General features: G+C 36.5%; 1 long non-coding RNA gene across 3 annotated transcripts; it reads right to left on the reverse strand.

The window, feature by feature from the left end:
* Positions 1-3,674: 3,674 nt before the first annotated feature.
* LOC124871653 lies at positions 3,675-14,898 on the reverse strand. Of its 3 annotated transcripts, none has more exons than XR_007039061.1 (9): positions 14,459-14,898; positions 14,262-14,336; positions 10,435-10,502; positions 9,495-9,605; positions 9,298-9,372; positions 8,988-9,114; positions 8,341-8,439; positions 7,001-7,108; positions 3,675-4,045 (listed from the first exon to the last, which is right to left on the reverse strand). It is a non-coding gene; the product is annotated as an uncharacterized LOC124871653 (long non-coding RNA). The 3 variants fall into 3 exon arrangements; XR_007039063.1 differs by having other exon boundaries at positions 7,891-8,439; XR_007039062.1 differs by having other exon boundaries at positions 9,495-9,676.
* Between the last annotated feature and the right edge of the window lie 490 nt (positions 14,899-15,388).

Consider the following 15,388-nt stretch of genomic DNA (forward strand, 5'->3'; position numbering starts at 1 on the left):
GCCTGGTTGACTATGTTGCCCTGTGACCGACTGGTAAATAATCCAGGGTAAGACTGTCAACAAAAATACATTTTTTTTTTCTTTTTAAGATACTAAGATTGATCAAAATAGATATAAACTGATCTTTCATGTTCCCACAGCAGCTCTGCAGATAAAGAGATATTCAGCCAATCCTCGCTCTTTCAGCGGCTCATCTGAACAATAAGGACCGACAACAAACTGGCGCTGGACGTTTAAACCTTGCTTATTATGACAAACACCTTTGCAACAATCTTTAGTTGAAAAGGCAAAAACAAAAGTGTTGTTTAGAGGTATTTTGCCAATGAAGCAGACATACAGGAAAAGCTAGAAAAACATGCAGTATGCTATAAGATTAGAGTGTGGTGATAATGATGAAACTTGTGAAAAATAAACTAATATTCATAAAGTATAACAGCCTTTTGGCATTGCGTTCATAGCAAACATAGACAACCTTCTAATAAAATCCTTCATTTTAAATTAATTTTCTCCCTCTTTTCTGTATGAATTAAATGGTCAATTCACTTCAAAAACTCTTTTTGTCCCATTTTTGCAACTTGTTTTATTGGCTTTTTAAGCTCTGTCTTGTAAACAAGTGTGACCTTTTTTAAGTTTGTGAAACCCAATAAATATATTTTGAATAAAAAAAAAAGAAAACATTTTAAATGCTGCATTAAACTAGGGTCAACTATGGCTGCAGCTAATGATTATTTAAGTAATCGAGTATTCTATCGATTAATCAAGTAAATTAATAAAAATTGGCACACTGCAGTTTTTTATTTAAATACTTAAGCTTATTTTATAAGTAATAAAAATACATAAAAGAGAAAATGCAAGTAAACAAATATTTCAAAAACAAAAATCAGTATTTAGTGTACAGTTTAAAGTTTAAGACAAAGGATGAATCTGCAGCTAAAATGAAAGGTTCTGACATCAACTTGTCTAAAGCTCAACCCTTTCTGGTTGACCCATACAGCACTAGCTGCCTCTGTAGTGACAATGGTCACAATCAGAAAAAGTGTATAAAGTGTCACTTGCATATTGCATTGTTGATTTTTTAAGAGATTGTTTTAACATCAGAAAGCATAATGCTATCCAGGAAAAAAAATAACCTTATTTAAGGGCCAATTTACATTCTTCTTGTTTTTTTTTTTTGTGCAAAAACAGTGAAAAAGTTAACAAAAAGGTGCTTCAAAGTAGATTTTTTTTTACAGAATTTCATCCAGATGAAGCTTCAACTATACCACTTCAGTTCTGGGTAGAGCATATTTATAGACAAAGAATGTTTTTCATCTTAAATAATAAAATTTATAGATTTTTGTACATTTTGATTTAATTACTGGTTGTTCTTTCAGCAAATGGCATCTTTTAGTCACTATACTTCAGTTAACTATTAATCAATTACTAAATTAACGATTATTTCAGAAATCGATTAATAACAAATAATCCATTGTTTCATCCCTAGCGTCAACAAATATATTACAGGCATAGAAAACCTGCAGGTCAAGCAGTTCTTCCCGATATGCATGTTGTATAAATTGTTATAATGATAAAGTTGATTTATATTTTGCAACCATAGACCAGATTCCTGTTTACAATTTCTCAATTATGTTTTCAACTGAATCCAAGAACTTCAAGCATATCACACTTCTAGCTAGTCATTCTGTCTACTGTTTCGTTATATAGGGAAAAGCAACACTTTCAAGTTATTTCTAAATTTCTCCATGTGCAGGCGGGAGTTTTCTCCAGGTACTCTGGCTTCCTCCCACAGTTCAAAAACATGACTGTTAGGTTAATTGGTCTCATTTAACTGCTCTTACGTCTGAATGGGTGTGATCATAGTTGTTTGTCATGCATGCAATAGACTGGCGACCTGTCCACCTTGCCTCTCACCTGTAGACTGCTGGAGAGGCACCAGCTCCCCCGCAAACCAGTATGGAAGAACCAAGTATAGAAAATGGCAGAATGTTGATCTCTCTCTGACTTTTCTATGTTGTGTGAAGAATATTTGGATAGGTCACCCAGCAATACGGCATATCTTCAGGAAACACTCTGTTTTTCACAGGCTTTCTTTATAACATGAGGATTTTATTTTAATTAGTCCATATGAAAGGTTACTGATCCTGCGCACAAGACCTGGAGGAGATGTCTTCTGGAACAGCCCCAGCAGCTGGTTTTTGTACAAAGACAAAGTCCCTTCCTTTTAATAGGACTGAGCTAAGGATAAACTGTTATCAAGAATAGGAAACAATGAAAACCAAACAAATATAATAGCTGGGGAATCACTAAATTAGAGGAATAGGACAAAAATAAGCTTTAACATAAAAATCTTAAAGCTGTTACATTCTCTCCTGATTAGTAGATATTAATATAAAATGAAATAAAGAGCAGATCCTGCATGATGTTCATATGTTAAATAATATCAATAAATAGTCAGGGAAATATTAAAAATATTAAACTTAACCTGGTCTGAGGTGAAGAGAGACAATATTCTTCTAACAACAATACTGCCATCAAGTGGTAGAATATGGACATGGCAGCTCACGTTAAGTGACTCCAATTTAGGTATTAAGTAGGCATGTAAACTGCTGCATCATTTATTAAACCAAGGACACAGCAGTAAATACAATATACAAATACATCTATCTATCTATCTATCTATCTATCTATCGATCGATCGATCGATAGATAGATAGATAGATAGATAGATAGATAGATAGATAGATAGATAGATAGATAGATAGATAGATAGATAGATAGATAGATAGATAGGTCGCCAGTCTATTGCAGGGCAACACACAAACAACCAAGCACACACCACCCTGTCCCAATACTCGCACTTCCGCCCTTGTGTCCCTGAATAGCTAGCTTTCACGTGACGTCACATAGCTGTACTGCGAGAGCGCGAAATGCAGATGGAGGGCAGGAAGTGAAGTAACCGAGGATTTGCCATCTGTAAACATGTCCCATGTTTTGTTCCGTTTACGGCTGCTCCAATCGCTCCAGCAGAGAAAAGGAAAAGCATTATTATCGAGTGCCAAAAGTTGTCGTTCATAAAGGTGAAAGATGTAAAAAACTAACTGAAAAACGACGTATAAAGTAGATTACAAATCTACGTCTGCGGTCGGGAGGAGCAGAGTCTGCTAATGCGCATGTCTGTAGCGACCAGTCCAACTTCTTTGTTTGTGGTTCTGTTTACCATTAGTTTGTCGTGAAATGCCTATTTACGTAGTAATGATTGTTAAGCTGCTGTACATCTAATATGGATTCTATCTGGACTCTCTGGTCGGCCCTAACTCTTTGGGTGACGTTGAGTCAGCAGACTGGACTCCAACAGTCAACCTGGGTCACCAACAATCTAAGCCCAGATCAGAGGATGAAGCTAAAGGCAGAACAACAAAGAAGGTCGGAATGTGTTTGAGGCCATGTTGGATCTGTCAGCTGAGCTCCCTTTGTATGAATCCTGAGGAGACTGGTACTGGTCCAACAGTCCCACAATCAGAGGTGGTCAGTGGAAACGGAACATTAAATGATCAAGATAAGTTGTGTAACAACCAGCATTATTAAACATTTCTAATGCTATTGTATATGAAAAAAAATCATTTTATGATATTGTATGTGAGCTATATACACCTCTGTGCTTGGAGGGTTAGATAGTGTATAAAAATAAGAATTTCTAACATAAGGACATATTTCAATTTGAATATATTTTACAAAAGATTATGAATACCCATCTGTGGAAATGAATATATAATGAAACATAGAAATTGAATTTTGTGTACATTCTGTATAATTGAACCAGAGGGCTTGCGTGTTTGTAAAAAAGATTCTCAAAACAATTGATACACAACAAATCACATAATTCATATTCGTTCAGGTATATCCTCCCCACTGCTAAATTACAGACTACGTAGATGTTGGATGCCAGACTGAACTAACAATGGATGACATTGAAAAGATGGAGGAACACAACAGAGCTGGCAGATCTTCGAACTAAGGCACTGGAGACGGAGTTCAACCGGGAGTCCTTTGAAAAAAACGAAGACAAGACAAAGTTTTACACGGGGCTACTCAATCTCTTAGTTATGCTTCAGATTTTTGAGTTGTGCATCACCTGTGGTCCTATGTCTGTGCTGTCTAAATTTGAACAATTTATTTTAGTTTTGATGAGGCTCAGACTAAATCTTCCGCTCAAAGATTTGACTTTTAGGTTTAAGATTTCTGGACCCACTGCTTCTAGAGTTTGGCATAAAGTAATCGACATACTTCATCAGAGATTGGAATTTCAAATTGAGTGGCCAGAGCGACATGTACTTCAGGCCACAATGCCGATGGCATTTAAACAGGCATTTGGACATAGAGATGCTGTGATAGTCGACTGTTTTGAAGTTTTCATTGAGAAGACGTCTAATTTACTGGCCCAAGCACAAACATGGTCTAACTACAAGCATCACCATACTGTTAAATTTCTGATTGGTGTTACTGATGTCACTTATATATCTTGTGCTTGGGGAGGGAGAGTTAGTGATAAACAGATCACATTAGAGAGTGGCTTCCTAAAAAACCTGTTACCTGGAGATTTTGGGTTCAATATACAGGTCCTTCTCAAAATATTAGCATATTGTGATAAAGTTCATTATTTTCCATAATGTCATGATGAAAATTTAACATTTATATATTTTAGATTCATTGCACACTAACTGAAATATTTCAGGTCTTTTATTGTCTTAATACAGATGATTTTGGCATACAGCTCATGAAAACCCAAAATTCCTATCTCACAAAATTAGCATATTTCATCCGACCAATAAAAGAAAAGTGTTTTTAATACAAAAAACGTCAACCTTCAAATAATCATGTACAGTTATGCACTCAATACTTTTCGGGAATCCTTTTTCAGAAATGACTGCTTCAATGCGGCGTGGCATGGAGGCAATCAGCCTGTGGCACTGCTGAGGTCTTATGGAGGCCCAGGATGCTTCGATAGCGGCCTTTAGCTCATCCAGAGTGTTGGGTCTTGAGTCTCTCAACGTTCTCTTCACAATATCCCACAGATTCTCTATGGGGTTCAGGTCAGGAGAGTTGGCAGGCCAATTGAGCACAGTGATACCATGGTCAGTAAACCATTTACCAGTGGTTTTGGCACTGTGAGCAGGTGCCAGGTCGTGCTGAAAAATGAAATCTTCATCTCCATAAAGCTTTTCAGCAGATGGAAGCATGAAGTGCTCCAAAATCTCCTGATAGCTAGCTGCATTGACCCTGCCCTTGATAAAACACAGTGGACCAACACCAGCAGCTGACACTGGCACCCCAGACCATCACTGACTGTGGGTACTTGACACTGGACTTCTGGCATTTTGGCATTTCCTTCTCCCCAGTCTTCCTCCAGACTCTGGCACCTTGATTTCCGAATGACATGCAGAATTTGCTTTCATCCAAAAAAAGTACTTTGGACCACTGAGCAACAGTCCAGTGCTGCTTCTCTGTAGCCCAGGTCTGGGGAATGCGGCACCTGTAGCCCATTTCCTGCACACGCCTGTGCACGGTGGCTCTGGATGTTTCTACTTCAGACTCAGTCCACTGCTTCCGCAGGTCCCCCAAGGTCTGGAATCGGCCCTTCTCCACAATCTTCCTCAGGGTCCGGTCACCTCTTCTCGTTGTGCAGCGTTTTCTGCCACACTTTTTCCTTCCCACAGACTTCCCACTGAGGTGCCTTGATACAGCACTCTGGGAACAGCCTATTCGTTCAGAAATTTCTTTCTGTGTCTTACCCTCTTGCTTGAGGGTGTCAATAGTGGCCTTCTGGACAGCAGTCAGGTCGGCAGTCTTACCCATGATTGGGGTTTTGAGTGATGAACCAGGCTGGGAGTTTTAAAGGCCTCAGGAATCTTTTGCAGGTGTTTAGAGTTAACTCGTTGATTCAGATGATTAGGTTCATAGCTCGTTTAGAGACCCTTTTAATGATATGCTAATTTTGTGAGATAGGAATTTTGGGTTTTCATGAGCTGTATGCCAAAATCATCCGTATTAGACAATAAAAGACCTGAAATATTTCAGTTAGTGTGCAATGAATCTAAAATATATGAATGTTACATTTTCATCATGACATTATGGAAAATAATGAACTTTATCACAATATGCTAATATTTTGAGAAGGACCTGTAGGTGATAGTGTGGGATTTTATTGCGCTTCACTACAGATACCTGCATTCACCAAGGGAAGAAAACAGCTATCAGCATTTGAGGTGAAAGAAACTAGAAAAATAGCTAATTTGCGTATTCATGTTGAGAGAGTCATAGGTTTAATCAAAAGAAAATATCAGATTCTGCAGAGCAAAGCTATGCCCATAGAACACATGGCAACAAAGTCAGGTGAGGCACTAGCATTGATTGACAAGATTGGAGTTATTTACTGTCTTATCGAATCTTTCAGAGTCTGTTGTCTTTTTGGAGTACGGAGGAGAAGACAGGAGATATAATAAATCAGTTCAGTACCTGAACCCTCACACGTTGGTCAGTTTGTAAATATGATTTCAAATGAAATGTTCATGCTTATTATTACATTGTTCTTGTAATTATAAAACAATTTGACAAATCTAATCTTGTGAATAAACCCATGTGATTTATTGTTTTCTAAATGCTGTTTAATCATCTCAGTAAACTATACAACAGCCAGAACTCTCAAAGAACAAGACTGGGTCATAACAATATTAAACTGTCATCTACTCTCACCTCTATATCACAACAACCCACTTTTAAAAGTACCTTAAACCTAAGGTTATATCCTAGGATATTACTCATGTACTTGTGTAACTTGTTGTCCTAGTGTTTCTGGAAGTAGACTGTTCCTAAAAAAGCACTAAACTTTAGGAATAACTTCATCCCACAATTCAAGATCTGGCTAAATTCTTTCAACAAAAATATCATTCTGGTTCCACACTACAAAGTCACATTATTCAGCATCTACAATGTGAAGCTGTACCTGAACGTGATAGTAGTCGTCATGACTTCAGTCAAGTGTGAGATTACTCCCATCATTGATGAGGCAGAAGCCCTTTTGATCGGCCTCATCTTGGTGAGAGTGGGGGCACTAAAATCAGAGAAAGACATGAACAGATTAGATAGAATAGATTAGCAAATGTATTTTGTGCCTAGTTCTGTTCACAGACTTATGGAAAGAAGTCAGGCCATTTCTCTACTAGACAGAAATAAATACTAATCAAGTCTGATGAATGAGTCACAAGAATTGAGTACTACATTCAAAAGTGTGAAAGCCCATTTCTGGTACTCAGATGAATGAAAACTTATATATACTAATAATGACTTTGCTAATTTATTATTAAGAGAGAGAGTTTTTTTTCAGTGGTGGAAATAGACTCCCTAAAAAAGTGAACCTGGCCAGTTTCCCATTTTATGTTAAGTTTCATTTCCAGTTAACACATTAAAAAATGTGTTTGATACCCAGATACTTTACTCCTTACTGCTGCTCACACAAAATCATAATTGAGATTCATGTTTTCTTCCATAACTAAATGGTACAATGCAAAACATAAACAGGAAATGATTACTTCATTAATTGAAATGCAGTTATCCTATCCACTGTGATTGGTCCTACTCCTGTATAAAGCTAGTCTTATAACCCTGTAACTTATGCTGACCCTTCAAGGCTGTCCATTCCATTAATAAACAATGAAAACAGTAAAGCTGTTCTAACTGAAGAGGGACTACAGTAAAAGACTGGGTATGGACCACAACTTTATAGTTGTGAAGTGGACTCTCGTTCCATTTCACAGAACATTTTCTTAGCTCATAGTGGACAGCCTCATAAACACAATCTTACCTCTGTCTTACCCTAATTCAAACCCTAAATACCTTGTAACAGCTGTGGTGAACCTGTATGCTTCTGGGTAGCATATAGCCTTGATCAAGCTCTTGGATGGTTGCTGGGAATTTGTCTTAAGAACTTGTTTCAACTTAGAGGCTGTTATGAGTCCAGCTCTTTGTTTAAACCAAATCCTGCTTGCACTTTGACCTCTGGTTGCCCTCTCTACAGCTTGGACTTCGGACAGGGTGAGATCTTCTAGCTGAAATTCCTGGCAGAGCTCTTCAAGCTCTTTCGAGGGAAGCTCCAGAGTCTTTGCTGTTCGGTATTCAAGAATAGTTTTAGGTAGCATGCTGGATTTGGGGATAAATTCTTTGTGGTAAGGCTCCCTAGCCATCAGTGCTGCACTCCTGGGTTAGTTTTTGCTTAACGTCTCAAAAAAACCTAGCATACGTTTCTGACCCCCTCTTCACTCTTGGACATAGAGATGATTTCCCCACCGTGTTTTCAGTTCTCCTGCCCTCGATGGAACCATCAAGCTTTTGTTTTTTGGACTTTGCTGATGACAGGTCGATCACAGCTACTGGAGCAGCAGGAATCTGAAAATAAGTTAACACAAAGGATAACAATTACACAAATCTGTGGTCTTTAACTTATGCAGTATAAATCTGGCATGTATTATGGCTAGTAAACAAACAAAATGGTAATCATAGTATCATCACAGGATTGCAATGCCAAACTGTTTTTGTGGGTCTTAGCTATTTTGTATGATTATAAAAATCCTTGGGCTATATTAATTGTATTAAACCAGGTAAAATCTTGTCAAGATTAAAATCATATTTGTTGTTATATTAACACTCCATGTGCACAGAAAGTGTCAGTTAGTGAATTGTGACTATCCCCACAAAGATGATATATATTTGTCTGCATCTACGGCATATTGTGATTTGAAATGTATATTTTTTATTGTATTTCTGTATGTTATGCTGCTGCCCAATCATTTTCAAGTTCTGGGATCAATAAATACATTGTATCTTTATCCACCGGAGCAAATACATAAGCAAACAGGGACAACATAAACATGTGTTTGTTACCATCTTAATTTAGCCTATTGTGACAGTGTCCAAAAACCATTCTGTCATCCTACCTTTTTTACATGTGATGGCATCAGCTTCTTGTACTTCTCTGTAGTACAAGAAGCTGTATCTCACATCTTTACCCCAGCTTCAAGTGAAAATAGTACTGCCCCTACATGAGAACACGATTCAGATAGTCTGTGAAGAATAGATTGACCTTCGTTAAACCTTAAATGCAATCTACAAGGGACATCATGACATTAATTGACAGTTTTATACCGTGAAGCATGTTTGTAACCTCTGGTTTGGAAGAATACTGGCAGTATGCTAGCTGTACGTGTGATATCGTGGTAAACATAATAGCATACATAAATTACTTACCCTGCAATGACTTCTCCATCCTCCTTCGTAATAATCCAGGTCTTCAGAGGCGTTTCATCTCTGAGAGTGGTTTACCTTGAAACACAAACGACTGTCAGGCTAATGTAGCCGTAGAGAGGCGTTGTATGTTTGTTTTAGCCACTACTGCTAACTGCTAACATCTCCACTAATAGATGAATATATGAACTAACACTCACCTTGGCAAAGACCAAACGATCATTTTCCCGGAGCCGTTTGGTGCCGAGGTTCTGGATCCACCCGCTGACAAAAAAGTTATAGGCCTCCAGACTTTTGTAGGCTTTCCTCTGCTGTTTAGTGTAGTAAGACGTTTGAAGTACCAGATAGTTCGTGATATCAACGGCCTCGATTAACGGCAAATCTAGAGGTTCTCTCGAAAACTCACTCAACTTGATGAGATTCGGGTCATATCCAACATATCTGTCAATTAACTGTTTGTATCTTCGCCTGGAAACTGGATCTAAATCCTAGTGATGTCAAAATGATGCTTTTTGAAGCATAGAATCATTTTCAACCATTGTGTCATAAACTGGTTCACTACTCGAAGCTTCATTCAATTCCCTTGGGTGACATCTAGTGGCAGAAGTGATTGTTGCACCAAATGAAGCCCTGTGAATGTGATGCATTTGTGTAAATAATAGCACTTACTGTATGTATATATGCATGTTGTACATATGTGTTTTTAGTAACCCATTAAAGATTCTGAGTAATTAATTCATGAAAAAATAATAATTAAAAAATAATGTGAACTGTAGGGGATTACAGATGAAAAATAGCCATTAGGATAATTCTGGCTTCTTAAACTTGAATTGTCATTTGTTTTATGAAATTCCACTGTCCCATTTTAAATACATAACTAAAAAAAAAAAAAATGAAGTGAGCATTTTTAATTTGTCATTCATATCCATCCAGGACTTATACAGGTTTAGGGTCAGGAAAAGAGCTGATAAAATCTCTGCAGACCCCACACACCCTGGACATAAACTGTTCAGAGTTTTACCTTCAGGTGGCGCTACAGAGCACTGTTTACTAAAACCAGCTGCCACAGAGACAGTGTCACACTGGACAGAGGCTGGTGTGACTAGGAACAGTTTGGCTGGGTGGTTTAGGTTTGGATACAGAGAAAGGCTGGGAGTCCTTCACTATGAAGTCCACAAGATCTTCATCAAGCTCTTGCTTCCTGGATCCTAAAAACAATAAAGAAAGAAAATAATAAAGACAAGTAACAGTAATATTCCCACACTTGGGAACGCTTCCTAGATAGTTGCTCCATGACAGAATAATTCACCAAAACTCAGAAAATCCAAAACTGAGATCTGTTCCTAACGTATAATACATGTAGAACAGGGATGTGAACCGAGGCTTGAGAGCATCTTAAATACACCAGATGTTTGAAACTCCACCAGTCAACTCAAAGCAGTCAGCTGATTTGGTCTGAATGAAGCAGTGAAGTGGTTCACACGTGATCCGTGACGTCACATGAAGCAAGCTCCGCCCCACTGCTTCACCATAGCTACCCTGTCGAGTTTGAAGCCTCTGTGTTACAGGTAACATCACTACTAAATCCCTACAATACGGACTCTCCGCAACGGTTGCCTCCATTGACATACTTCCTGCCCTCCATCTGAAATGGCGCCCTCTTCACGCGTCATCAAAATCACGTGACTGAAACCCGGCTTCCCGTTGATGGATTCGAGTGCGTAGTGTGTCCCAATTCTCCACAGTGGTCCTTAGCCCCGCCCCCTATGTGCCCTCAATCCGCAAGCGGACTTCGCCGAAGTATACTACCCACAATTCACTGCTGCACATGACCTACGCATTTCAACCCCTACATGCACTTGTACAAAGTACACACTTCATAGAGGGGCGTAGGGTGTAGTGTGGGAATTGGGACAGGGCCACTCATTCATACACCTAAGGGCAATTTAGAGAGACCAATTAACCTAACAGGCTTTGGACTGTTGGACGAAGCCGGGAATCGAACCCAGGAACTTCTTGCGGCAAGGCAACAGTGCTATCAACTGCGCCACCATGCATGGTCATGGATACAACATGAAAGATGCGGTAGACTTTCTTCTTCTTCTTCTTCTTGTATTATTTTTGGCAGTTGGCAAATAACGTTATGATGTGCATTACCGCCACCGACTGGTATGGAGTGTGGTTCTTCATGGTTTTAAATCTCATTTACTATTACAACAATCAAATTCTATTCATTAATTTAGTTTGTTTGAAAAATCTAATTATAATTTGAATATGTTTGCTACCTAAACTTCTTTGCAAAGTATCTCTCAAAATAAAATGTTCTTTAATACCTACAAATTCTCTCCTTAAAATTGTTCTTTCTTGTTCATATTTCTGACACTTCAATATTACATGTTCTATTGTTTCCTCCTCTCCACAATGATCACATTTTCCTGTATTATGTTTCTTTATCTTAAACATTGTAGAATTAAGTCCTTTATGTCCAATTCTTAATCTTGTAATTAATCTTTCCTCTTTTCTGCTCCTTCTTCCTGTTCTTACTTCTCTTACTATCTTGTTGATTCTGTAAAACCATCTTCCTTTCCTTTCTTCATCCCACCTTTTTTGCCACTCTTTCCTGATTCTCTGTTTAATTATATTTCTTGTCTCTGACCTACTAATATTTATTATAAAGCTAATGTTGTTTTGTGTTGCCTTCTTTGCTATCCTGTCCACCATCTCATTCCCTCCAACTCCTACATGTGCTGGTACCCATAAAAACACTAATATTAATCCCATTCTTTGTATTCTAAATAAAGTATGTTTTATTTCCAACAAAATGTCTGGTCTACCCTCTGAATGATTATGTTTTAAACTTAATAATGCTGAACTTGAGTCTGAACAAATGATTGTTTTTAATGGTTTTATATCCTCCACCCACTGCACTGCTAACAATATGGCTAATAATTCTCCTGAATATACTGATAATCCATCTGTAATTCTTTTTCCTACTTTTATTTTAAATTCTGGTATTACAAATGCTACTCCTATTTTTTCATCTGTTTTTGATGCGTCTGTAAATCTGGACATAATGATAGTAATTGTTTATATATTCCTGTATTATACTTGAATCTAATCTATATTTCTTATCCTTTTTCTTTTCCATCAATGCCATATCCACCACTGCTTCTGGTAACAGCCACGGTGGCACTACTGGCAAAGGCAACATTGAACTTATTTATTTTCCATATATTTGAAATTCTTCTGCTATATTATTGATAATCCAACCAAAACTCTTAACTTGTTTTTTTTCTTTTTCCCAGCATGGTTTTAAAATATCACGTGTGGGATGATCTGGATTATTGCTTTGTAAATTTATCCAGTAATTTATTGCTAACTGTTTCCTTCGTAGATCTAATGGCATCTCTCCCATCTCTACCTGAAGTTCTGCTATTGGACTGGTTCTGATTGCTCCTGTACAAATTCTTAAAGCTTGATGTTGTATATTGTCTAATTTTATAAGATGTGTGTTTGTTGCTGATCCATAAATTATACTTCCATAATCAATATTTGATCTAATTAATCCTGTATAAATTCTTTTTAATGATGTTCGATCTGCTCCCCAATCAATACCAGCCATACATCTCATAATATTTAATATTTCTTTGCATTTATCTATGATTCTTTCTATATGTACTTTCCATATAATTTTTTCATCAAACCAAATACCTAAAAATTTTATATTTTTGACTTGTTCTAAAACTTGATTGTATAATTTTAGTTTTATATTTTCTCTTTTCATTTTCTGTGTAAACACCATTACTTTTGTTTTTTCTACTGAGAATTTAAATCCCCATTGATTTGCCCATTGTTCTATTCTAATAATCTCATCCTGTATTTTCTTTTCAATAAGTTTGATATTACGACCCCTTTTCCATATAACTCCATCATCTGCAAATAGTGAGCAACCGACTTCCTTACCAATATTTTTAAATACATCATTTATCATTATAGAAAACAATAACGGACTTATAATACTTCCTTGAGGAGTACCATTATCTATTATATATTTACCTGACAATTCTTGACCAATTCTTACTTGTATTTTTCTATTTGATAAAAAATCTTTAATCCAGTTAAACATTTTTCCATTAACACCCATTTTATTTAATTTAATTAATAATCCTTCAACCCACATTATGTCATATGCGTTTTCTATGTTGAAAAATACAGCTACTACATTTTCTTTGTTTATTTGTGCTCTCCTAATTTCATATTCTAAACATAAAGCCGAGTCATTTGTGCTTCTCCCTTTTCAAAACCCATTTTGATATTAAGATATATATCCATTAATATTTAAATAATATGTTAATCTATTATTAATCGTTTTTTCCATTATTTTACAAATATTTGATGTTAATGCGATCGGTCTATAATTTTCTGGTTTTGTGTTATCTTTTCCTGGTTTATCTATTGGAATAATTATTGCTTCCTTCCAGCTCTGTGGCAGCTCTCCCTCCTCCCAGACTTTATTGTATAATTCTAATATTTTGTCTTTTGCTTTATCATTAAGATGTTCTATCATTGTATAGTACATTTGATCTTTTCCAGGTGATGTATTTTTTGTTTTCCTGGTTACAAAGTTAATTTCTCCTTGTGTAAATGATTAATTTATTAATTTATTTGTATCTACATTATTTCGCATTAAATCTTTATATTTCATCTTTGTGATTTCCCTACTTTTCTTTCCCTCTTCACTAATATTATTTGAACTATGAATTTTACTAAATGTTTTAGCTAATATTTCTGCTTTTTCTTTATCTTCCGTTATAGCTGTATTATCTATTTTTAATATAAGATATCCATATTATTTTCTAATATACCGTGAAGCATGTTTGTAACCTCTGGTTTGGAAGAATACTGGCAGTATGCTAGCTGTACGTGTGATATCGTGGTAAACATAATAGCATACATAAATTACTTACCCTGCAATGACTTCTCCATCCTCCTTCGTAATAATCCAGGTCTTCAGAGGCGTTTCATCTCTGAGAGTGGTTTACCTTGAAACACAAACGACTGTCAGGCTAATGTAGCCGTAGAGAGGCGTTGTATGTTTGTTTTAGCCACTACTGCTAACTGCTAACATCTCCACTAATAGATGAATATATGAACTAACACTCACCTTGGCAAAGACCAAACGATCATTTTCCCGGAGCCGTTTGGTGCCGAGGTTCTGGATCCACCCGCTGACAAAAAAGTTATAGGCCTCCAGACTTTTGTAGGCTTTCCTCTGCTGTTTAGTGTAGTAAGACGTTTGAAGTACCAGATAGTTCGTGATATCAACGGCCTCGATTAACGGCAAATCTAGAGGTTCTCTCGAAAACTCACTCAACTTGATGAGATTCGGGTCATATCCAACATATCTGTCAATTAACTGTTTGTATCTTCGCCTGGAAACTGGATCTAAATCCTAGTGATGTCCATATTATTTTCTAATACTGTTCATTCTTTTAATTGTTTTCCAAATTTGATAGATTTTTGTTTCTCTTTCTACGGTATTACAAAAGTTTCTCCAATATTCTCTTTTTGCATGTTTAATGATCTTTCTTACCTTTGCCTGCTTTCTTTTATACTCAATTAGATTCTGATAAATTGGGTTACTTTTTAACTTTTTAAATGCTTTATTTCTTAATTTTATTACTTCATTACATTCTCTTGTCCACCATGGCACAATTTTTTTATCGTTCTTTCTTCCTCCTTTTTTTATTGATTCTTCTGCAGCCTGTAAGATTTTTTTTACAGATATTTAAATTTAAACTATTTATATCAATTGACTCATCTATTTCTTCCAATTTCTTTTGACTTAAATATTTAAATTTTTCCCAATCAGCCTTATTAAAGTTCCATCTTTTATGTAATCCTGTATTCTTGTTATTTATTAATATTCCTGTTATGATTTTAATGGGGTAATGATCACTGCCTACTGTTGTATCTTTGTCAATGTCCCACTCAGTTATTAGCTAAACAAGTTGATATAAATGTTAAATCAATCACAAACTCTGTACCTGTTTTTACATTAATTCTTGTTCCTCTTCCATCATTTATACATACC

The sequence above is a fragment of the Girardinichthys multiradiatus genome, chromosome 7, assembly GCF_021462225.1.
Source record: "Girardinichthys multiradiatus isolate DD_20200921_A chromosome 7, DD_fGirMul_XY1, whole genome shotgun sequence".
Classification (NCBI taxonomy): domain Eukaryota; kingdom Metazoa; phylum Chordata; class Actinopteri; order Cyprinodontiformes; family Goodeidae; genus Girardinichthys; species Girardinichthys multiradiatus.